This window comes from Ranitomeya variabilis, chromosome 1 (genome assembly GCF_051348905.1).
Source record: "Ranitomeya variabilis isolate aRanVar5 chromosome 1, aRanVar5.hap1, whole genome shotgun sequence".
Taxonomy (NCBI): domain Eukaryota; kingdom Metazoa; phylum Chordata; class Amphibia; order Anura; family Dendrobatidae; genus Ranitomeya; species Ranitomeya variabilis.
In genome coordinates, this window is record NC_135232.1 from 624,357,367 (window position 1) to 624,383,991 (window position 26,625).

Below are 26,625 nucleotides of genomic sequence, written 5' to 3' on the forward strand. Positions count from 1 at the left end.
AGAATCTGGATTTATTCCCTTACATCATGCTGCTCTTAGATTATACAGCAAAAACCTGCTGACATTTTTTTTTATAAAAACAAAAGAAAACAAAGCTGAATAATCAGGGAATCAGTGGAAGTAAAATCGTGCAAAACCTGCAAACTCTTGACATGTAGAATGACAGGTTTTCTTTAAGCATTCAGGCATCCTGATTGCAATACCAGAGTGACAATACAGACTGAAAAACTGTAAATAAAGCTATAAACTGTAATCTGTGCCACCAGTGGTTGACAATCGTCATTCATTACCTGGTCTAAGGCTTCAGATCCTAGAGGTACCAAATAAAGATGAGTGGATCAATCCACAGGGGATCGAGTTCAAGACAAATTTCCTGAAATTTACGGTTTCACTCAAAAGCAAACACTTTAAGATTTGATTTGTGGTTTGCAAAAAAATATATACTTACACGTCATAGTTTCCCAGACTGCTGAAGCATCAGAGAGTGGGCTAACATTATTTTACATTGCCTCACGAGCTTCCCCATAACACCTTACAGATATGACATCCAGCGGATTACCATACCTTGCACAGTGATGGTCAGTACCAGGGCCATTACAGATGAGCAGCTCCCAGCAGAGCACAGTTTGCACAGCAGTGTTGTTTTTCATATTCAGAGTTACTGGGTACCGTATATACTCGAGTATAAACCGAGATTTTCAGCCCAAATTTTGAAAGTGCCCCTTTCGGCTTATACTCGAGTCATGATCGGTGGTGGGGTCGGCGGGTGAGGACTGTCATATACTCACCTAGTTCCGGCGTTCCTGTCGCTCCCCCTGCCCGTCCCACGGTCTCCGGGTGCCGCAGCCTCTTCCCCTGAGCGGTCACGTGGGACCGCTCATTAGAGAAATGCATAGGCTGCTCCACCTCCCATAGGGGCGGAGCCGCCTATTCATTTCTCAAATGAAGCGGTGCCGGTGACCGCTGATAGAGGAAGAGGCTGCGGCACCGAAGACCAGCTGTCCGGGGGAAGGAGCGGGACGCCGGGAGCAGGTAAGTATTACATATTCACCTGTCCTCGTTCCACACGCCGGGCGTCGCGCCATCTTCCCCGCGTCTCTCCGCACTGACTGTTCAGGTCAGAGGGCGCGATGACGCATATAGTGTGCGCGCCGCCCTCTGCCTGATCAGTCAGTGTGGAGAGACGCCGGGACGGGATGCTGAGGAGCTGCAAGCAAGAGAGGTGAGTATGTCGTTTTTTTTTATTATTGCAGCAGCAGCAGCACAGCTTTATGTGGAGCATCTATGGGGCAACGGTGCAGAGCATTATATGGCACAGCTATGGGGCAACGGTGCAGAGCACTATATGGCACAGCTATGGGGCAACAGTGCAGAGCACTATATGGCACAGCTATGGGGCAACGGTGCAGAGCACTATATGGCACAGCTATGGGGCAACGGTGCAGAGCATTATATATATGGCACAGCTATGGGGCAACGGTGCAGAGCATTATATATATGGCACAGCTATGGGGCAACGGTGCAGAGCATTATTTATATGGCACAGCTATGGGGCAATGGTGCAGAGCATTATATATATGGCACAGCTATGGGGCAACGGTGCAGAGCACTATATGGCACAGCTATGGGGCAACGGTGCAGAGCACTATATGGCACAGCTATGGGGCAACGGTGCAGAGCATTATATGGCACAGCTATGGGGCAACGGTGCAGAGCACTATATGGCACAGCTATGGGGCAACGGTGCAGAGCACTATATGGCACAGCTATGGGGCAACGGTGCAGAGCACTATATGGCACAGCTATGGGGCAACGGTGCAGAGCACTATATGGCACAGCTATGGGGCAACGGTGCAGAGCACTATATGGCACAGCTATGGGGCAACGGTGCAGAGCACTATATGGCACAGCTATGGGGCAACGGTGCAGAGCACTATATGGCACAGCTATGGGGCAACGGTGCAGAGCATTATATATATGGCACAGCTATCTATGGGGCAATGGTGCAGAGCATTGTATATATGGCACAGCTTTATGTGGAGCATCTATGGGGCAACGGTGCAGAGCATTGTATATATGGCACAGCTTTATGTGGAGCATCTATGGGGCCATAATGAATGGTGCAGAGCATTATATATGGCACAGCTTTATGTGGAGCATCTATGGGGCCATAATAAATGGTGCAGAGCATTATATGTGGCACAGCTTTATGTGGAGCATCTATGGGGCCATAATGAACGGTGCAGAGCATTATATGGGGCAGCTTTATGTGGAGCATCTATGGGGCCATAATGAACGGTGCAGAGCATTATATGTGGCACAGCTTTATGTGGAGCATCTATGGGACCATAATGAACGGTATGGAATATCTATTTTTAATTTTGAAATTCACCGGTACCTGCTGCATTTTCCACCCTCGGCTTATACTCGAGTCAATACGTTTTCCCAGTTTTTTGTGGCAAAATTAGGGGGGTCGGCTTATACTCGGGTTGGCTTATACTCGAGTATATACGGTATGTATCTCTTTTCTGTAGAGTGGAGGCCCTTATGGGTAACAGGGTCCTTTATCTATTACTTGTAGAGCGTTAAGCTCTTATGGTCAGTGAGATCCTCTCTCTCCTGTACAGTGTAAGTGCTTATGGTCAGTGGGGTCCTCTCTCCTGTAGATGTAAGCTCTTATGGTCAGTGGGGTCCTCTCTCTCCTGTAGTATGTAAGCTCTTATGGTCAGTGGGGTCATCACTCTCCTGTAGCGTGTAAGCTCTTATGGTCAGTGGGGTCCTCTCTCACTCTCCTGTAGAGTGTAAGCTCTTATGGTCAGGGGGGTTCTCTCTCTCTCTCCTGTAGAGTGTGAGCTCTTATGGTCAGTGGGGTCCTCTCTCTCTCCTGTAGAGTGTGAGCTCTTATGGTCAGTGGGGTCCTCTCTCTCCTCTAGTGTGTAAGCTCTTATGGTCAGTGGGGTCCTCTCTCTCTCCTGTAGAGTGTGAGCTCTTATGGTCACTGGGGTCCTCTCTCTCCTCTAGTGTGTAAGCTCTTATGGTCAGTGGGGCCTTCTCTCTCTCCTTTAGAGTGTAAGCTCTTATGGTCAGTGGGGCCTTCTCTCTCTCCTGTAGAGTGTAAGCTCCTATGGTCAGTGGGGTCCTCTCTCTCCTGTACAGTGAAAGCTCTTATGGTTAGTGTGGTCCTCTCTCTCTCTCTCCTGTAGAGTGTAAGCTCCTATGGTCAGTGGGGTCCTCTCTCTCCTGTACAGTGAAAGCTCTTATGGTCAGCAGAGTCTTCTCTCTGCTCTAGAATGTAACTTCTTATGGTCATGAGGGTTCGCTCTCTACTGTAGAGTATAAGCTCTTCTAGTCAGTGGGGTCCTCTATCTCTCCTGTAGAGTGTAAGCTCTTATGATCAGTGGGGTTCTCTCTCTCCTGTAGAGTATAAGCTTGTATGGCCAATGGGGTTCTCTCTCTCCTGTTGAGTATAAGCTTTTATGGTCACTGTGGTCCTCTCTCCTGTAGAGTGTGAGTGCTTATAGTCAGTGGGTCCTGTCTCTCTCCTGTACAGTGTTAGCTCTTATGGTCAGTGAGGTCCTCTCTCTGCTGTATAGTATCAGCTTTTATGGTCAGTGGGGTCCTCTCTCTCCTGTACAGTGTAAGCTCTTATGGTCAGCGGAGTCGTCTCTTTGCTCTAGAATGTCACTTCCTATGGTCATGAGGGTTCTGTCATGGCTGTGGACAGGATTTCCTTGTCCCATCCTCTCAGGGTTAATTTTGTTCAAGAGTTCTACAGCAAACACAACCCTAATCAGGGTATTAATCTCAGAGCATCTGTTCCGTTTCTGTGTGCGAATGACACAGCTCAGTTGCAGAGCTTCCCTTTCATTTCTGTGTGTGAGTGACACAGCTCAGTTGCAGAGTTTCTCTTTCATTTCTGTGTGCGAGTGACACAGCTCAGTTGCAGAGTTTCTCTTTCATTTCTGTGTGCGAGTGACACAGCTCAGTTGCAGAGTTTCTCTTTCATTTCTGTGTGCACATGACACAGCTCAGTTGCTGAGCAGCCCTTTTGTTTCTGTACTGTTCTTCTCTGTGGAATAACAGAGGTTGGAACTCAGCGTCCTGTTCACATTGAGTGACATTAACCCAATGTGCACAGGCAATTGCTCGCCATGTGTTCCGTCATTGTTTACTAGCAGCAGTTTTCGATCTCTGCATGTGGACCCCGGTTTGCGATTGCGCTTTATTAGTTATTTTATTTAGTGCAATCTGCCAACCCTAACAGGGGGAGGGCAAGTAATAATGAAACAAACAGTATTTACAATTTACACATATAGAGAATCATTTAAGGATTTGCAATTAACTACGGCTAATTAATTAAATGGCTTCAGCCTACGAAAACAACACAGTACACTGTTGGGGCACAGTTTCCATGGATGATGGAGCTCTTGAAGACTTTGTTGGTGCACTTAAGGCTAGGTTCACATTGCGCTTAGTACAATCCATTTAACGGATCCGTTAAACGCATCTACTGAAATGAGCCAAATTTGGTGAAAATTTGGCTTCACGTTAACGCTTGCGTTAACGCACGTGACTGCGTTATGACATTTTGCTGCCCGTTCGTGAAGCATCTGTTTGTCTGCCTTCAGGCACTGTCAATAAAGTTGTTCTCTTTTTTTTTGCTGTTTTGTCAGCGTTGGGTGTGTGTGGATATTAACATTCTCCATTTTGAAAGCATTGAGTGAACTTCTGCTGCAAGCAAGATGTTTGTGTCTGAGCTTGTTAGATTTCGCTTGATGCAGTTGCGACTTCGGCAGAGAAGGCGTATTACCCAAAGGAGATATTGGATCCATGAAGTGAATTTTTTACGGAATACATATGGTGCCTTTCACACCCTGTATGTTCAGCTTCAGGATCAACCCTTTAAATTTCAATGTTATCTTCAGATGTCCATTGAAACCTTTGATATTCTGCTCTCACATGTGAAGGATGCGCTACATCATCAGCGCAGCACTTTCCATGGTAGTATTTGTATGGAGCATCGTTTAGTGGTGACTCTGAGGTAATTATCCTTTTTTTAACATTGTTCTATTGACAAAGACAGGATGTAATTTATCGTGGAGCATGTCTTTTAATTATGTACACTTTGGCAATTGTCCTATTCCATTTTAACTTGCCTTTATTTTCGTTGTCCTTAAAAATCTTTACAATATGTCCATAGTGCTAATTTATTTTTTTTTTGGATTGTCGACAGATATATGGCTACCGAAGAATCTTTTGTGTCACTGCATTTTCAATTTCGACTGGGGAAATCAACCATTTGCCAACTAGTTTGTGAAACTTGTGATGTGATTTGGAGCAACTTACAACCACTTGTGCTACCAACACCGACAACAGAAATGTGGCTATCGATTTCCAAACATTTTGAGGATGTGGCTAATTTCCCCAATTGCATTGGTGCTGTGGACGGCAAGCACATTCGGATTCAGAAACCAGTGCATAGTGGATCCCTATACTATTGCGGCGCGCTCCCACACCGCCGCAGGGCCGAGGGGTACCCGGAGCCGGGCCTCTAGGTCTCAGTCCTGGGGTTGTCACGGTGGCTAGACCCGGTCCGTGGCCCTGTCCGTCAGTGGGGGACGTCCGGTGTAATAGGTGGTAATAATGGTGCGGTGCGGTTGTGGGGTGTAAGTCGCGGTAAATAACGAGGACACCAGGTTGCAGTCTCTTTACCTCTTTACTGGAGATCTCTGAGTCCTCAGTCCAGAACACGGTTCACCAGGCTACGCAAGTCCGGCCGGTCCAATGGCACCTCCAGAGTTCTCCTCTCAGGTGGAAATCTGTGCCTTCCTTCTAGCGCTATGTGTTGTAGTCCTTCCCTGCTGTGCTTACGGAAAGTAACCCCACAACGGTTGTGTCTGTTTCTTAAGTTCCCTCACAACTCGATTTGATGTTCCTCTGTAATCCACCCCTTCCCTGTATTCAGGTTGGAATGGCACCCGTTTGTCAGGTAGGCCTGGAGTTCTTCCGGGACCCTAGAGTCGCCCCTCTCCCGCAATTGCCCCCCAAGACTTCATAGGTGATATGTGGTAGACAGCCCGCCTGAGACCGACTGTCCTGCCGCTGTTTGGAGTATGGCTTGAAGCTGTATTCTAATCCACTCCCTCAGCGTTCCGGCCACCGGTATTGCGCCTCAGCAGGGTGCTGCCTCTTTCAACAAAACCCCTGCTGGTATTCTCCTTCTGCTTGATCTCGTTTCTCACTCAGCACAATCTGTCTCGCTTCTAGTCCTTTCCTTGAGTCCCGCCGCTTCCAGGAGCCTGCGCGGACCCGTTACGTTCTTTCAATGCCAAGCCTCTGCCAGGATCCCACCCCTGGCAGAGACCCTACAGTCTCTCCCTTCACAACACCCCCTGCCACAGGGTGTTGCTCCGTTCAATCCCGTCAGCGTTCTCTCTAACTTTCTGCCTGACCCCCAGTTTACCCACTATGGTGGGGAGTGGCCTAATGAATAGCACCCTTAGCTCCCCCCGGAGGCCCAGCTGTGAAACATATTGGTGTCTGTGATACCTGATTGGAGGAACTCCTTCGGTGCCATCGAACGTACCATGGCTCCCCTTAGCGGCGAAGCCACAGTACTGCAACGACCAGAACTCTGGGGCGCTGCACTCCCCCCTGGTTAAACACAGTACTCCGGGACTGGGAAGAAAAACAACAATACAGATTAGTAAACAGACATACAATTTTGTTGAGTGCAAAACAATAAGTATACTTGAACAGGCTTCCCTTTATGGGAGGTGAGGACACTTTTAACGTTACAAACATGGTCAACATTATAAATTACAGGCTATGCATAACTCCTGTTACCCAACCGGGTATTCTACTTAGTGCAAATTCTGGAACAATAAATTAACATTGCCTTTAAGAAACATACACTCTTAGTTTACCAAAGGCCTTCCTATAATCACATTACAGGGTAAGGTAACTTCACATTCTCCTACTTTGAACCTGCAGGACCGCCTGTCCCTATGGCACCAGACCTACTGCCTCTCCTTTCTTTTACAGGACCGCCCTGTTCATCCAGGGCCTACTGCCTTTCTCTACTATACATGGTATAGACATAACATTCCTTTCGTTTAAAGAACTCTGAGCCAGCTCTACTCGGCTCCTTTAAGGACTCACTCTCTAACCCCTACGGGTTCGCTTTCTGTCCTTAGTAACAAAGTAACTTTCTATGGGGACGCGGGGTTTACCTTCTATCCTCACCTTCATTATTACTTTGCTTACTTTCAACTATGCAGACCTCTATCTCTACCCCTACGGGCTCTCTGCATCTTTTCTTTCTGCAAAACATTATTTAGACATTTCAACAAATTCAACACATATAACTTAGCATGTAAAACAGTTACATTTCTTTTCAAGGCATCATTATGGCATTACTGTTCTGCAACAGTATCTCTCTCAAGTTCAGTTTCTCACATCCCCTTTGAGAGGAGACCAAGTCTTTCTAAGGTAGCTCGTCTTCTCAGCCTACCGGCCCATGCAAAGGTTCCGGCATGGTATCTTCGCAAAGTGTCTTTAACTAGAACCGGTAGGAAAGTATCTTCACAAAGTGTCTTTGGCTCAAACAAATAGGGCAAATATCTTCGCAAAGTGTCTTTGGCTAAAACCAGTAGGGAGCACCTTTAAGAAGGTGCAAACTATTTACAAGGGAAGTTCGAATCATGCACAGTCCATGATTTCTGCAGTTTGTATAACTTTTGTGCAACAACTTCAGAACAGGAAAACAAACAAAGAGGATCCCGGGTCAACAGAGGGATCCATTAACCCTGGGCGGGTTTAGCAGCAACTTAAAGGAATAAAAGACAAACAGTAACTATTTACATTTTTCATTCAGCAATAGTACTTTACCGTTGGGAGGTGGCAGGGGGTCTCCTTTCTGGCCTCACCAAGCCAACAGATCGCTCTGGGGAGCCAGGGCGCCGTTCCGGTCCCAGTAGTGCCAGAATCCCCCGCTGGGAGATCCTCTTGGTCGGTAAGCGTATGCGTCCCCCCGGGGCACGGTGAGGTCGAGCTTCTTGTGGTTCCGCGGGGCCGGGCTCTGCTGTCTTCCCCTTCAGGTTACTCTCTTCCGGTACGCCAGCAGCAGCCTGGAGGGCAGCGCACCGCTGCACGCCCCGTGCCATCCAGCCAGCTTCCCCCGTAGCCCTCCTCCATCGGCTATACATCACCGCATCACCCGGCTTCAGGTCGCGGTCGAGTCTCTCAGGACCAGGTTCCACCTCTTCCCGGTTCACGCGGACCTGCACCGGCTCTCCAATCTCTTGGATCACCCCCCTCCCACACTGGGGATTAAAAGCCACCACTACACCCCAATGTGGTGTCGGGATCTCTGGGGTGCTCGTCAAGTCGATCAGCTCTGCAGGCTGGGGCCGGTTCCACCGCGTAGTCGTCGAGCGCCGCTGATATCCATCCTCGGGCACTATCTTCAAGCCCGGCGTCGGCAGCGCCTTTCCAACCACGATCGAGTCAGGAGAGGTAGAGGACACTGGAGCCAAACAGATCTCCGCGGCCTGGCCCGTCCTAGCCACCACGCGGGCATCGGCCTCCAGATGAGCGGTAATCTGCCGGGACTCGGCCGCAGCCATACCCTCTTCCGACGGCGGCCGGGGAGATCGGCCCATCGTAGGTCCCACTAGCGTCAGTCCCCGCAGTGTCGGCGTATCCTGGGCTATATTAGGCTGTCCATCTCTCCTCCGCGGGGATTCTCGTGCGGCCATCTTTGTCGCTTCTCCCGCGTTTTCTTCCCGCGGTCTCTTTCGTGGGCGGCCCCGTCCCCATGGTCTCCACCCTCCGACCAGGATCAGGAGGCGGACTTCGGCTGTTGACGGGCACATCCTCAGGACACAGAAATACTTAGACTGGGCGGCCATTATTCTTCGCGCTCTCCAGCTCGTCTACGCCCACTCCACGCCCCTCTTCTCTTCCTGCGCTCTCCTCAGCGCTGCAATGGCGGCGGATTTTGGCGGCAAATGGCACAGCACACAGTCTTGCAATAAAGTACAGTCCAAGCACAGTAAATCACAGTCTCTAGGCACACATGACCTGATTCTTCAGGCTTAAGTAGATCCTGTTCGTGACGCCAAGTCTGCGGCGCGCCCCCACACCACCGCAGGGCCGAGGGGTACCCGGAGCCGGGCCTCTAGGTCTCAGTCCTGGGGTTGTCACGGTGGCTAGACCCGGTCCGTGGCCCTGTCCGTCAGTGGGGGACGTCCGGTGTAATAGGTGGTAATAATGGTGCGGTGCGGTTGTGGGGTGTAAGTCGCGGTAAATAACGAGGACACCAGGTTGCAGTCTCTTTACCTCTTTACTGGAGATCTCTGAGTCCTCAGTCCAGAACACGGTTCACCAGGCTACGCAAGTCCGGCCGGTCCAATGGCACCTCCAGAGTTCTCCTCTCAGGTGGAAATCTGTGCCTTCCTTCTAGCGCTATGTGTTGTAGTCCTTCCCTGCTGTGCTTACGGAAAGTAACCCCACAACGGTTGTGTCTGTTTCTTAAGTTCCCTCACAACTCGATTTGATGTTCCTCTGTAATCCACCCCTTCCCTGTATTCAGGTTGGAATGGCACCCGTTTGTCAGGTAGGCCTGGAGTTCTTCCGGGACCCTAGAGTCGCCCCTCTCCCGCAATTGCCCCCCAAGACTTCATAGGTGATATGTGGTAGACAGCCCGCCTGAGACCGACTGTCCTGCCGCTGTTTGGAGTATGGCTTGAAGCTGTATTCTAATCCACTCCCTCGGCGTTCCGGCCACCGGTATTGCGCCTCAGCAGGGTGCTGCCTCTTTCAACAAAACCCCTGCTGGTATTCTCCTTCTGCTTGATCTCGTTTCTCACTCAGCACAATCTGTCTCGCTTCTAGTCCTTTCCTTGAGTCCCGCCGCTTCCAGGAGCCTGCGCGGACCCGTTACGTTCTTTCAATGCCAAGCCTCTGCCAGGATCCCACCCCTGGCAGAGACCCTACAGTCTCTCCCTTCACAACACCCCCTGCCACAGGGTGTTGCTCCGTTCAATCCCGTCAGCGTTCTCTCTAACTTTCTGCCTGACCCCCAGTTTACCCACTATGGTGGGGAGTGGCCTAATGAATAGCACCCTTAGCTCCCCCCGGAGGCCCAGCTGTGAAACATATTGGTGTCTGTGATACCTGATTGGAGGAACTCCTTCGGTGCCATCGAACGTACCATGGCTCCCCTTAGCGGCGAAGCCACAGTACTGCAACGACCAGAACTCTGGGGCGCTGCACTATAACTATAAAAAATACTTTTCCATTGTATTGATGGCTATTATGGATGCTAGATACCGTTTTGTTGCTGTGGATATTGGTGCATATGGACGGACGAACGATTCCAGAGTCTTCAAAGAGTCCAACATGGGTAAATGTTTGTACAGCAACAGCTTCAACATACCCTCAGCACGACCACTTCCGGGGACCGAAGGCCCAAGTTTGCCCTATGTTTTAGTTGGGGATGAGGCATTCCAACTTGTACGAAATCTCCTAAAGCCGTACGCAAGCTGTAGGTTAAACCACACAAGACGCATTTTTATTAATCGCTTGAGCCGGGCAAGACGTTATGTGGAATGTACCTTTGGTATTTTGACCGCAAAATGGCATATCTTACTAACTTGCATGCAACTGCAACCTGAAAATGTGGACCGTGTAGTGAAGGCATGCATCTGTCTGCACAATTTTGTTTCCAGACATGAAGCCCTATGGGATCGTATATGTTAAAATGTCTACCAACAATCAGGTTGGACGACCAATATCTTCAAAATAATTTTAGTAAATTTTGCTGTTATTATTAAGCAATTCATATTCTTGTATGGTTTGAACTTTTTAAAATTTATTAAGTTTATATAAACTAAAAAAAAAAAAAATAACAAAGAATTGCTCCACACATTGCACCAATATAAACAGTCTTTAACATTTTCACACGTGTATGTCTTGCCATGGAAAAAGACCTTCATGTATGAAGTAATTTGTAAATTGATCACAAATCCTTCCTCATTATTTCAACTGTAGAACAAACAGTAGTCGAATCAATGCTCATGAGGTTCGACTCACAGTCATCGGGGTCAACAACCTGGGATTGATGGGGAAATCAGGGACCACGTTGATATATTCTTATAATTCACATATATATTTCTTAGTCTCAGAATATGCCCGGACATGCCTAGCTTTGCTAAGTCATTAACTATTGATTATCAATAAGAATTGCTGACAAGGGTGAGGTTAATCAGATGAACTTTAAGGCTATGTTCACACGGTGCGGTTTTTGCTGCGGATCCGCAGCGGAATTGCACTGCGGATCCGCAGCAGTTTTCCATGTAGGTTACAGTACAATGTAACCCAATGGAAAAAAGGACCCGCTGTGCCGACGATCCTTTTTTCCACAGGCAAATCCGCAGCGGTTTTGCCTGCAGAAAAAAGAAGTAGCATGTCACTTCTTTCTGCAGATTCCGCTGCGGGTTTCCAGCAGCACCAATAGGAAACTGCATTTGGAAACCCGCAGTGGAATCCGCAGAAGAAAAAGGATCAAAAACCGCAGCTAAAATCAGCGCTGAATTTAGCTGCGGTTTTTCAAAACAGGACCTGAAAAAAAAAGGATGAAAAAAAGGATCGTGTGAACGTAGCCTAAGACCGTACGTGTCTGTCCGCAGGTTACCTCTTATGTAAGAATCACTTAGTGGAATTAATGATGATTTTATATGTAATAAACAGCTGATTTGCGCATGAACATAATGTATACGCCTACTGAAAAGTGTATATAACTGACTGTCCGTTCCCATTAACCCCTTCCCGACATGTGACGGTATAGTACGTCACATGTCGGGACCCCCGCTTTGATGTGCACTCCGGCGGTGAGCGCGCATCAAAGCCGGGACATGTCAGCTGTTTTGAACAGCTGACATGTGCCCGCAATAGGCGCGAGCAGAATCGCGATCTGCGCGCGCCTATTAACTAGTTAAATGCCGCTGTCAAACGCAGACAGCGGCATTTAACTACCGCATCCGGCCGTGCGGCCGGATATGAGCGCATCGCCGACCCCCGTCACATGATCGGGGGTCGGCGATGCTCCTCCATTGTAACCATAGAGGTCCTTGAGACCTCTATGGTTACTGATTGCCGGTGGCTGTGAGCGCCCCCCTGTGGTCGGCGCTCACAGCACACCTGCAAATCTGCTGTGTAGCAGCGATCTTATGATCACTTCTGCATAGCAGAGCCGATCGGGCTGTGCCTGCTTCTAGCCTCCCATGGAGGCTATAGAAGCATGGCAAAAGTAAAAAAAAAAAGTTTTTAAAAATGTGAAAAAAATAAAAAAAATATAAACGTTTAAATCACCCCCCTTTCGCCCCAATCAAAATAAATCAATAAAAACAACCCCCAACCTACACATATTTGGTATCGCCGCGTTCAGAATCGCCCGATCTATCTAGAAAAAAAAAGCATTAACCTGATCGCTAAATGGCGTAATGAGAAAAAAATTCGAAACGCCAGATTTACGTTTTTTTGGTCGCCACGACATTGTATTAAAATGTAATAACGGGCGATCAAAAGAACGTATCTACACCACAATGCTATCATTAAAAACGCCAGCTCGGCACGCAAAAAATAAGCCCTCACCTGACCCCAGATCATGAAAAATGGAGACGCTACGATTATCGGAAAATGGCGCAATTTTGTTTTGTTTTGTTTTTTGCAAAGTTTGGAATTTTTTTTCACCACTTAGGTGAAAAATAACCTAGTCATGTTAGGTGTCTATGAACTCGTAGTGACATGGAGAATCATAATGGTAGGTCAGTTTTAGCATTTAGTGAACGTAGCAAAATAGGCAAGCAAAAAACAAGTGTGGGATTGCACTTTTTTTGCAATTTCACTGCACTTGGAATTTTTTTCCCGTTTTCTAGTACACGACATGCTAAAACCAATGATGTCGTTCAAAAGTACAACTCGTCCCGCAAAAAATAAGCCCTCACATGGCCAAATTGACGGAAAAATAAAAAAAGTTATGGCTCTGGGAAGGAGGGGAGCGAAAAACGAAAACGGAAAAACGGAAAAAGCTCCGGGGGTGAAGGGGTTAAACTTTATGGCATCTGAACAGATTATGTCTGTCTCTGTCCATCATTGCTTAAGCATCCTCACATCTGGCAGCCATCCAATATCCCTGAGGGTCTGACTTGAAGACCACCCTAACATTCTGGCTCCCTGGGTGGGCGGCCAAAAAATGAGATTCAGACAGAAAGCAAAAATGCCTCCGCCATATCAACACCATCTCACGGCTCCTGCCCTACCAGGTCCGGAAGGATGGGTGTGTGTGTGTGGACAGCAAAACCCCGACTGGCGTGAACAATGTTCTGCCTGCGGGAGACTGAGACCCTACGGGGCAGCAGGACTTTATCCTGTCATTCACACTCAAACTAGGACACAAGACCCTGGGCACAATGTGACAGTAAAACCAGAAGAAAGTTTACTCACACTAGACGATGGAGAGTATCAACCCCCAACTTTCCAGACTATGGACGCAACCGGCGCTGCAGCAGCAATATCAACATCCACCCCCAGACGCACAACTGCACCCATAACTATGACAACTGTCTCCCACTACAAACCATGGAGCCCAAAAGACCACATGACACTGGTCAAGGATGCCCCAGACCCATATGACTTACCCATGGCCTTCTATAGGTGGATGATAGGACTGAATAATACCTACACATCTACATGGGCAGACTTAGAGTCCATCTTAAGAGGGAAAATTGGGGAAGCAAGAATGGCATCAGTTCTGGAGGCAATAACTAGGGCAGAGAGATCATATAGTTTAGAACGAGAGTTGGGAGCACAGTATGTCAGAACTGTAGATTCAGGGTTACACTTCCTACAGGGTATATATACATAGTGCCGGAAAAAGGTGGGGGAATCCACAATTTCCCTACTGGACGTAGTACAAGGTCCTAATGACACAGTAGAACACTTCTGGGGGAACTTGAAACTGAGACACGCAGATTTGGGTTATGAAGACATGGGAGAAGCAGGTAGGAGGCTTTTCCATGGGGCATTCATAGCAGGGCTTAAACCACAGCTTAGGCAGAAGGTCCAGGCAGCTAAGCCCGACTGGAGAATATGCCAGATAGAGGGATTGGTGCGGGTGGCAAAAGGGGTGGAATTAGATCAGAAGACAAATACAGATACACTATGCTTCCAATGACGTTCAGGGGCACAGGACAAATTCTACCAGACGGGACCGACGACAGATGGAGTGCTATAACTGTGGGAAAAGGGGGCACATCAGCCGTCAGTGCAGGGCACCCAGAAAAGAGACACAGCCCAAGACAGATGCCCCAACCTAAAACCCACAATAGGAAACAGGCCACTCCATAGCCATCTACCCCCTTAGGGCACGCACACACCCAAGCCCACAAGGGGTAGTCCCAGTACATCTCCCAGATGGTAGAAAAATCCCATTCCTGGTGGATACAGGGGCAGCCAAAACAGTAATCCGCCAGGAACATGTCAAATCATCAGACATATCAGACGATACCCTCTACACTCAAGGTTTTGAGGGACTGATCCAAGAATGCAAATTGACTAAACCACTGCCCCTCCATTTAGTTGACCACACCTGCCTCGCATGGCTACTGATCAGTGACAAGTCACCTGTTAATTTGCTAGGTTCTGACGTACTACAGGCAATACAAGAACATATCATGTACGAACCTGACAGTACCGTTAAGCTGACAGCTGGTATTCCAGAATCCACGCTGTGTAAAGTATTGGCATGCCTGCATGTATCAGACTTCCTCTCCCCACCTGAAGCAGATGAGTCGCTAGCACAGGTCCCAGACATGCTATGGGCAAAGTCCAAGACTGATATCGGACATATGCCAGTTCCTCCAGTAATGATTAACTTGAAGCCAGGAGCAAAGCCACCTCAAGTTAGACAGTACCCTTTAAGTGCTGCTCAGGAAGAAGCAATAGGGAAGATTATCACAGATCTAATTGCTTCTGGGGCCATAAAACCTAAAGTCTGTAGCGAACACTCCCTTATTTCCAGTAAATAAAAAGGGTAGGAAAGGGGATCTGGTCACCTACAGAATGGTCCATGACCTTAGGGCCATAAATGCAGTCACTGAGTTACTCACACCAGTGGTACCAAACCCACATACCATCATGTCACAAATCCCGACAAAGGCAGCTTGTTTCACCTGCATTGACCTCGCAAATGCCTACTTCTCTGTGCCTTTACACCAGGAATGTCAATATCTTTTTGCTTTCACTTTCAGGGGCCAGCAGTATACGTGGATGGTGCTACCGCAGGGGGCTCACAACTCTCCAACCTTGTATACGGCTGCATTGCAACTTGTTTTGCAGGATTGGATCATTCCACATGCTGAGGTAGTCCTACTCCAGTATGTGGATGACCTGCTCCTTTGTGCCCCAAATAGAGCTGTATGCTGTGAAGCTACAATCTCACTGCTCCGACATCTTGCTTCCAAAGGGTGTAAAGCTTCGAGAGAAAAGTTACAGTTTTGTCAACCAAAAGTTGTATTTCTGGGACATTGCATATCACAGGGAGCATGCCACCTGACAGAGGACAGGAAAAGAGCAATTCAACTGCTAACGCCTCCCACAGGGATTCAACATCTACGCACTTTCTTGGGGTTAGCATCATATTGTAGGCCTTGGATTTGCTCTGCATCCATTCTCATGCAGCCACTCTATGATTGTCTACCCACACAGCCTTTTCACCTCAGTCAGGAAGCATTAGACAGTTTTTACTCATTCAAACTAGCAATTGTCTCTGCTCCAGCCCTAGGTTCCCCAGACTATGCAAAACTTTTTCTTCTGTATTGCACAGAAATGCAGGGACATGCTACAGGGGTCCTAGCCCAGAAACATGGTCAACAGAACAGGCCTGTTGCATACTACTCTGCCCGGTTAGATCCTGTTGCCAGAGGAGCCCCATCATGTGCTCGAGCAGTAGCAGCCGTCTTACTTCTGCTAGACAAGGCATCAGAGATTGTACTTGACTATCAAGTAACTATCTACACTCCACATGATCTACCCAGCATACTCAGCCAGGTCCAACCTAAGCACATTGCTGTAGCCAGACATCTTAGACTTCAATGTGCACTCTTAATGCCTCCCAATGTCACCTTAAAAAGGTCCATGACTTTGAACCCAGCTACTCTAATTCCAATTGATGTAGTGGATTCAAAGGGGGGGGGGAAGATGAGGCAGGCCAGGCAGGCCAAGGAAAACCACTGTTTTTGCAAAATTTGACAGAAGAAGAACTATTTGATGCATACCATGAACATGACTGTATAGCCCTTATGGCTCAAGAATCTGCAGGGTTTTCAGATGTTTCTGATGTACCTCTCACTAATCCAGATGTTGATCTTTTTGTAGATGGTTCAAGGTGCATCGGTGAGGATGGCCGGTTCTACACTGGGTATGCAGTGGTGACTCAGCATGAGGTAGTAAAAGCAGAACCACTCCCTCCTCATATGTCTGCACAAGAGGCGGAGCTGACTCATTGAAGCACTTAAAGGGGCTGAAGGTAAACGGTACACCATTTACCCAGACTCCAGGTACAGTTTTGGAGACGCACATGACTACGGCCCCATATGGAGGGCAAGAGACTTTCTTATATCAACAGGTATTCCTATTAAGCATGGGCACCTCATCAAGCAACTAATGGATGCACTACTACTTCCAAAAGAGGTTGCCATAGTTAAGGTAAAAGCACACACCAGGCTCGCGACCGATGAGGCACAAGGCAATGACAAAGCAGACCGAGCAGCCAAGGAAGCTGCAAGGAAGCCACGGCAACATGAAACCCCAGAGGTCCCTCCACTGGTAAGCACTGAGTATGACCAGTTGGACTTAAGTATCTTACAGGCTCTGACTCGGCAAGCCACCGGGGAAGAGAAAAAGGTCTAGTCGAAAGCTGGAGCTCGGGGGCACGAAGGTTTGTGGAAGGTGGGACAGCGGGTGTGTCTGCCAAGATCTCTGTATCCTGCAATGGCCCAAGCGGCCCACGGTCCAACGCACCTGTCTAAGAATGCCATGTGTGCTCTGGTGGAGAAGCAATGGGTCGCACCTGGTTTCACAATGGTTGCTACTAGGTTTACACAGGCATGTCTCACATGTGCACAACACAATCCAGGTAGTGTAGTGAAAGTACCACAAAAACACACACTTAAGCCCCTCTACCCGTTTCAATGACTGCAGATTGACTTCATACAACTTCCCAAGGTAGGAACGTATGAATATTGTCTTGTGTGTGTCGACCTCTTCTCAGGGTGGACGGAAGCTTTCCCGATGCCAAAAGCTAATGCACGAGCCACTGCAAAGAAATTGATGTCAGAAGTCTTCTGTAGATTCGGACTGCCTGAAACCATAGAATCTGACAGAGGTACCCACTTCACTGGAGACGTGATGCAAAATGTTATGCAAATGCTAGGGGTCACACAGGCATTTCACACCCCCTACAGACCACAAGCTAGCGGCAAGGTAGAACGGTTAAATGGTACATTTAAGCTAAAGATCCAAAAAGCGGGTGAGGAATTGGGGAAACCATGGACAGAGTGTTTGCCTTTAGCTCTGTTCTCCATCAGGTACAGAAAGACAAAGGTGTCCCCTTTTGAGGTTTTGTTCGGGTCAGCACCAAGACTAGGCCTGTACTTCCCACAGACACTGCAGCTTCAGTGTGACAGCCTCACCAGCTATGTCCAGGGCCTTCAAAAGAGGCTCTCATTCGTGCATAAACAAGTGTTTGATTCTATTCCAGACCCAGAGAGCCGAGAGGGAACCCATTCTTTCCAGCCCGGAGATTGGGTGGTGGTCAAGAGACATACACGGAAGCCTCTGGAGCCGAGGTTTGACGGACCCTTCCAAGTCCTCATCACCACAGCCACATCAGTAAAGCTTGAGGGAAAGCCCACCTAGATCCATGCAAGCCACTGCAAGATCCTGGAACAGAAGAGCAATCGTCCTGCTCCTGATGATGCTGATGACCCTTCCCCAGAGAAGACAGACGGCTCAGACAAGCCAAAGCGACACTTATAGTAAAGCAGCCCCACTTAGATTTGATGTTGTGAAAAATGTGGACTGGATAAATTATCTTTACTATAATCAACAAAGATTTATAATGTATACTAGGGAAGCATTGAAAAACCTAGCAGACTCCTCTACAGACAAATAGAGGCGCCATCAGTAAAAATCACACACATAAAATTTAACACTCACAATAATGAATATATGAAATGCTGTGATTGAGAATAGGATATGATCTCCCCATCCTATGGGGGATTCGGCAGAAGAATTGACAAAAAAGTCCGACACTGGCATTAGGCGTTTGAGAGCACTTGTAGGTCAGGGGTAGAGTCATAATTAATCTCAAAAAGGGGGACTGATGGGGAAATCAGGGACCACCTTGATATATTCTTATAATTCACATATATATTTCTTAGTCTAACAGAATATGCCCGGACATGCCTAGCTTTGCTAAGTCATTAACTATTGATTATTAATTAGAATTGCTGACAAGGGTGAGGTTAATCAGATGAACGTTAAGACCGTACGTGTCTGTCCGCAGGTTACATCTTATGTAAGAATCACTCAGTGGAATTAATGATGATTTCATATGTAATAAACAGCTGATTTAACATAGTTAGTAAGGCCGAAAAAAGACATTTGTCCATCCAGTTCAGCCTATATTCCATCATAATAAATCCCCAGATCTACGTCCTTCTACAGAACCTAATAATTATATGATACAATATTGTTCTGCTCCAGGAAGACATCTAGGCCTCTCTTGAACCCCTCGACTGAGTTCGCCATCACCACCTCCTCAGGCAAGCAATTCCAGATTCTCACTGCCCTAACAGTAAAGAATCCTCTTCTATGTTGGTGGAAAAACCTTCTCTCCTTCAGATGCAAAGAATGTCCCCTTGTGCCCGTCACCTTCCTTGGTATAAACAGATCCTCAGCGAGATATTTGTATTGTCCCCTTATATACTTATACATGGTTATTAGATCGCCCCTTAGTCGTCTTTTTCCTAGACTAAATAATCCTTATTTTGCTAATCTATCTGGGTATTGTAGTTCTCCCATCCCCTTTATTAATTTTGTTGCCCTCCTTTGTACTCTCTCTCGTTCCATTATATCCTTCCTGAGCACCGGTGCCCAAAACTGGACACAGTACTCCATGTGCGGTCTAACTAGGGATTTGTACAGAGGCAGTATAATGCTCTCATCATGTGTATCCAGACCTCTTTTAATGCACCCCATGATCCTGCTTGCCTTGGCAGCTGCTGCCTGGCACTGGCTGCTCCAGGTAAGTTTATCATTAACTAGGATCCCCAAGTCCTTCTCCCTGTCAGATTTACCCAGTGGTTTCCCGTTCAGTGTGATTTGTGCACGAACATAATGTATACGCCTACTGAAAAGTGTATATAACTGACTGTCCGTTTCCATTAAATTTTATGGCATCTGAACAGATTACGTCTGTCTCTGTCCATCATTGCTTAAGCATCCTCACATCTGGCAGCCATCCAATATCCCTGAGGGTCTGACTTGAAGACCACCGTTACAGGATGAATAAAAATGTACACAACAAACTTTGGTACACAAAAATTTAACACAAACATTTAAAAGGCTGTAATTGCCAAAGTTTGGTGATTTTTTTAACAGTAGTTACAGACTGTGATATTGCGCGGGCTGTTATGACCCCAATGGCGAGGGTCTCAGAGGAACAAGTAAGTCTGCGACGTACAAAAATCCAGCTCATAGGGCAGTGGTAACTGGGTTGACCATATAACTACTCCTAACGCCAACACTAGAAGTAGCCGGGGAACATGCCTACGTTGGTCGCTAGATGTCTCGCGCCAGCCGGAGGACTAACTACCCCTAGAAGAGGAAAACAAAGACCTCTCTTGCCTCCAGAGAATAGACCCCAAAAGTCGGATACAAGCCCCCCACAAATAATAACGGTGAGGTAAGAGGAAATGACAAACACAGAGATGAACTAGGTTTAGCAAAGAGAGGCCCACTTACTAATAGCAGAATGTAGTAAGATAACTTATATGGTCAACAAAAACCCTAACAAAATTCCACACTGGAGATACAAGAACCCCCGAACCGTCTAACGGCCCGGGGGGAGAACTCCAGCCTCCCTAGAGCTTCCAGCAAGGTTAGGATACAGATTATGTACAAGCTGGACAAAAATGCAAACAAAAACAAATAGCAAAAAGCAAGAAAGCAGACTTAGCTTAATTTAGCAGGAACCAGGATCAGTAGACAAGAGCACAACAGATTAGCTCTGATTACAACATTGCCAGGCATTGAACTGAAGGTCCAGGGAGCTTATATAGCAACACCCCTGACCTAACGACCCAGGTGAGCATACAAGGGATGAATGACATACCCAGAGTCAAATCACTAGTAACCACTAGAGGGAGCCAAAAGGTAAATTCACAACAGTACCCCCCCCTTAGTGAGGGGTCACCGAACCCTCACCAAGACCACCAGGGCGATCAGGATGAGCGGCGTGAAAGGCACGAACTAAATCGGCCGCATGTACATCAGAGGCGACCACCCAGGAATTATCCTCCTGACCATAGCCCTTCCACTTGACCAGGTACTGAAGCCTCCGCCTGGAGAGACGAGAATCTAAGATCTTCTCCACCACATACTCCAACTCGCCCTCAACCAACACCGGAGCAGGAGGCTCAGCAGAAGGAACCACAGGCACAACGTACCGCCGCAACAAGGACCTATGAAATACGTTGTGAATGGCAAACGACACCGGAAGATCCAGGCGAAAGGATACAGGATTAATGATTTCCAATATCTTGTAAGGACCAATGAAGCGAGGCTTAAATTTGGGAGAGGAGACCTTCATAGGAACAAATCGAGAAGACAGCCATACCAAATCCCCAACGCGAAGTCGGGGACCCACACCGCGGCGGCGGTTGGCAAAACGCTGAGCCTTCTCCTGTGACAACTTCAAGTTGTCCACCACATGACTCCAGATCCGCTGCAACCTATCCACCACGGAATCCACCCCAGGACAGTCAGAAGGCTCCACATGTCCCGAGGAAAAACAAGGATGGAAACCAGAGTTGCAGAAAAATGGCGAAACCAAGGTGGCGGAACTAGCCCGATTATTAAGGGCAAATTCAGCCAACGGCAAGAAGGTCACCCAATCATCCTGATCAGAGGAGACAAAACACCTCAAATAAGCCTCCAGAGTCTGATTAGTTCGCTCCGTTTGTCCGTTAGTCTGGGGATGGAAAGCGGACGAAAACGACAAATCAATGCCCATCCTACCACAAAAGGATCGCCAGAACCTGGAAACAAACTGGGATCCTCTGTCCGACACAATATTCTCAGGAATGCCGTGCAAACGAACCACGTTCTGGAAGAACACAGGAACCAGATCAGAAGAGGAAGGCAGCTTAGGCAAAGGAACCAGATGGACCATCTTGGAGAAACGATCACATATCACCCAGATGACAGACATGCCCTGAGACACCGGAAGATCCGAAATGAAATCCATAGAGATGTGTGTCCAAGGTCTCTTCGGGACAGGCAAGGGCAAGAGCAACCCGCTAACACGAGAGCAACAAGGCTTAGCTCGGGCACAAGTACCACAGGACTGCACAAATGACCGCACATCCCTTGACAAGGAAGGCCACCAAAAGGACCTGGCCACCAGATCTCTGGTGCCAAAAATTCCCGGGTGCCCTGCCAACACCGAGGAATGAACCTCGGAAATGACTCTGCTGGTCCATCTAGCAGGCACAAACAATCTGTCAGGTGGACAAGAGTCAGGCCTACCAGCCTGAAATCTCTGCAACACACGTCACAGATCTGGAGAAATAGCAGACACGATAACTCCTTCCTTAAGAATACCCACAGGTTCAGCGACTCCAGGAGCATCAGGCACAAAGCTCCTAGACAGAGCATCGGCCTTCACATTCTTAGAACCTGGTAAATACGAGACCACAAAGTCAAAACGGGAGAAAAACAATGACCAGCGGGCCTGTCTAGGATTCAGGCGTTTAGCAGACTCGAGATACATCAGATTTTTGTGATCAGTCAAGACCACCACACGATGCTTAGCACCCTCGAGCCAATGACGCCACTCCTCAAATGCCCACTTCATGGCCAACAACTCCCGATTGCCCACATCATAATTTCGCTCTGCCGGCGAAAACTTCCTAGAGAAAAAGGCACAAGGCCTCATAGTAGAGCAACCAGGGCCTCTCTGCGACAAAACGGCCCCTGCCCCAATCTCCGAAGCATCCACCTCAACCTGAAAGGGAAGCGAGACGTCAGGCTGGCACAAAACAGGCGCCGAAGTAAATCGGCGTTTCAACTCCTGGAAAGCCTCCACGGCAGCAGGAGCCCAGTTAGCTACATCAGAGCCTTTCTTGGTCATATCCGTCAGCGGTTTAACAACGCTAGAGAAATTTGCGATAAAACGACGGTAGAAGTTAGCAAAACCCAAGAACTTCTGAAGACTCTTAACTGACGAGGGTTGAGTCCAATCATGAATAGCTCGGACCTTGACTGGATCCATCTCCACAGCAGAAGGGGAAAAAATGAACCCCAAAAAGGGAACCTTCTGTACACCAAAGAGACACTTTGAGCCTTTTACAAACAAAGAATTTTCATGCAGAATCTCAAAAACCATCCTGACCTGCTCCACATGCGAGTCCCAATCATCAGAAAAAAACAGAATATCATCCAGATAAACAATCAAAAATTTATCCAGATACTTCCGGAAAATGTCATGCATGAAGGACTGAAAAACTGAAGGGGCATTAGAGAGCCCAAATGGCATCACCAAGTACTCAAAATGACCTTCGGGCGTATTGAATGCGGTTTTCCATTCATCGCCCTGCCTAATGCGCACAAGGTTGTACGCACCACGAAGGTCTATCTTGGTGAACCACTTGGCACCTTTAATCCGGGCAAACAAATCTGACAACAGCGGCAAAGGATACTGAAATTTGACAGTGATCTTATTTAAAAGCCGATAGTCAATACAAGGCCTCAAAGATCCGTCCTTTTTGGCCACAAAAAAGAATCCCGCACCAAGAGGGGAAGAAGAAGGACGGATATGCCCCTTCTCAAGAGACTCCTTGATATATGAACGCATCGCGGTATGTTCAGGTACCGACAGATTAAACAGTCTCCCCTTAGGAAACTTACTGCCAGGAATCAAATCTATTGCACAGTCACATTCCCTATGAGGAGGCAGTGCACTGGACTTAGACTCGCTGAAGACATCCTGATAATCAGACAAATACGCCGGAACTTCCGAAGGCGTAGAAGAAGCAATAGACAAGGGCAGGGAATCTCCATGAATTCCATGGCAGCCCCAACTTGACACTGACATAGCCTTCCAGTCCAAGACTGGATTATGGGTCTGTAACCATGGCAAACCCAAAACAACCAAATCATGCATTTTATGCAGAACAAGAAAACGTATTACCTCCCGATGTTCGGGAGTCATGCACATGGTAACCTGTGTCCAAAACTGCGGTTTATTTTTTGCCAATGGCGTAGAATCAATACCCCTAAGAGGGATAGGATTTTCCAATGGCTCAAGAACAAATCCGCAGCGCTTGGCAAATGACAGATCCATAAGGCTCAGGGCAGCACCTGAGTCCACAAACGCCATGACAGGATACGATGACAGTGAGCAAATCAAAGTTACAGATAGAATAAACTTAGGTTGCAAATTACCAATGGCGACCGGACTAACAACCTTAGTAAGACGTTTAGAGCATGCTGAGATAACATGTGTAGAATCACCACAGTAGTAACACAAGCCATTCTGGCGTCTATGAATTTTCCGCTCATTTCTAGTCAGGATTCTATCACATTGCATTAAATCAGGTGCCTGTTCAGACAACACCAGGAGGGAATTTGCGGTCTTGCGCTCCCGCAACCGCCGGTCGATTTGAATAGCCAGGGCCATAGAATCATTCAGACCTGTGGGAATGGGAAAACCCACCATCACATTCTTAATGGCTTCAGAAAGGCCATTTCTAAAATTTGCAGCCAATGCACACTCATTCCACTGGGTCAGCACGGACCATTTCCGAAATTTTTGGCAATACACTTCAGCCTCGTCCTGGCCCTGAGACATCGCCAGCAAGGCTTTTTCTGCCTGAATCTCAAGATTGGGTTCCTCATAAAGCAAACCAAGCGCCAGAAAAAACGCATCAATGTCAGCCAATGCCGGATCTCCTGGCGCCAGCGAGAAAGCCCAATCCTGAGGGTCGCCCCGTAAAAAAGAAATAACAATTTTTACTTGCTGAGCGGAGTCTCCAGATGAACAGGGTTTCAGGGACAAAAACAATTTACAATTATTCCTGAAATTTCTAAATTTAAATCGGTCTCCGGAAAACGGTTCAGGAATCGGTATCTTAGGTTCTGACATAGGATTTCTGATAACATAATCTTGTATGCCCTGCACACGAGCAGCAAGCTGATCCACACTTGTAATCAAGGTCTGGACATTCATGTCTGCAGCAAACACAAGCCACTCAGAGGTAAAGGGGACAAGAAAAAAAAAATGAGAGAGAGAAAAAAAAACTCAGAACTTTCTTTCTTATAATCTCGCTTCTGCAATGCATTTAACATTTAATACTGGCCTGGCAAACTGTTATGACCCCAATGGCGAGGGTCTCAGAAGAACAAGTAAGTCTGCGACGTACAAAAATCCAGCTCATAGGGCAGTGGTAACTGGGTTGACCATATAACTACTCCTAACGCCAACACTAGAAGTAGCCGGGGAACATGCCTACGTTGGCCGCTAGATGTCTCGCGCCAGCCGGAGGACTAACTACCCCTAGAAGAGGAAAGCAAAGACCTCTCTTGCCTCCAGAGAATAGACCCCAAAAGTCGGATACAAACCCCCCACAAATAATAACGGTGAGGTAAGAGGAAATGACAAACACAGAGATGAACTAGGTTTAGCAAAGAGAGGCCCACTTACTAATAGCAGAATGTAGTAAGATAACTTATATGGTCAACAAAAACCCTAACAAAATTCCACACTGGAGATTCAAGAACCCCCGAACCGTCTAACGGCCCGGGGGGAGAACTCCAGCCTCCCTAGAGCTTCCAGCAAGGTTAGGATACAGATTATGTACAAGCTGGACAAAAATGCAAACAAAAACAAATAGCAAAAAGCAAGAAAGCAGACTTAGCTTAATTTAGCAGGAACCAGGATCAGTAGACAAGAGCACAACAGATTAGCTCTGATTACAACGTTGCCAGGCATTGAACTGAAGGTCCAGGGAGCTTATATAGCAACACCACTGACCTAACGACCCAGGTGAGCATACAAGGGATGAATGACATACCCAGAGTCAAATCACTAGTAACCAATAGAGGGAGCCAAAAGGTAAATTCACAACAGCGGGCATATTGTCTGCCCAACTGTACACTGGACTGCTAATTGCCTTTGCATTTCCATACTCGGTTTACCCTGGCCTCTGTATTGTGATTTGTATGACGGCATGTCCATGGTTCTTGGTCTCGCATAAGTGGGTTCCTGAGGGGCCAAAAATTGCTCGAATAGGTAATGAAATCTTTTCCTAAACATAACATTTCTGTGCGGCGGTATCTTTTGGGCTACAGGCACATATGACAAAAACAAGAGCTTCCACTCATTGGCTGCATATACTGATTCACGGGATTGCAATTCCGTAATTTCCCACCTTAGATCTCTGTGTTCACTGCGACACAGATCCTCTAACTGTTGGAGTCCATCGACAATTATGGCATCGACTTCATCTTTGGCAGATGATCGCTTGTGTCCGCGGTGTGCTTGCAAACGGGCACTGACAACAGGAGCCACAGTACTACTCTCCATTGATCGTGGCTCGCTCAGGCAAGACACATCTTCAGCGCCCGTCTGCTGGCTTGTTTCCTGTTGAGATGGCTCTGGTTCCTCTGCCTCTCGAGGCGCAGAGGTACTGCATATCGTTCTATAACAAAAAAAACATATATATTATTTCCGAGATTTTAATTAAATACTTGGTTCTCTCTCACACCGTAAACTTTTTACTTACGAGCGCTGGGACGTTTTCTGTAGAAACAACAATGGCTCATAATGAACATATGGGGTGACTCGTTTGCCACCAGATCCACTGGGGGTGTTTTGGCTGCTGCGGAAGTCCCATACAAATCGATCTCTAATGGATCTCCACCGGGTACGGACAGCATCGGCTTCAAAGAAAAAGAAAAATATATTTTAGAGCTTCCAATCTTTACATTTAAGCAATTTAAGTTCAGCAATAATTACCAATTTTTTTCTTAGAGGATGCGGACTTATCCAAATACCGTGGGTCCAACTGGCATATTATTTTCTCCCACAACTTCCGGTTCTTAATAATATCGTGGTGGGAGCTGTCACTTTGATCTCATATGCACGGATTCGCTTCCACTAGTGTTATTAGTGTCTCGTTTTCTATGTTCAAGGGCTTTTCGTCAACCGCAATGTTCCTCCTTTTTTTGGCGGGCTGCTTGGACTATGTAAACACAAAACGTTATATTAAAATGTAT

The 26,625-nt window shown here is 47.4% G+C and overlaps 1 long non-coding RNA gene across 1 annotated transcript; it reads right to left on the minus strand.

Moving 5' to 3' along the window:
* Positions 1 to 4,716: 4,716 nt before the first annotated feature.
* Positions 4,717 to 26,417, minus strand: LOC143812196 (uncharacterized). The gene is made up of 4 exons (XR_013223593.1): positions 25,483 to 26,417; positions 19,629 to 19,755; positions 10,279 to 11,116; positions 4,717 to 5,494 (listed from the first exon to the last, which is right to left on the minus strand). It is a non-coding gene; the product is annotated as an uncharacterized LOC143812196 (long non-coding RNA).
* Between the last annotated feature and the right edge of the window lie 208 nt (positions 26,418 to 26,625).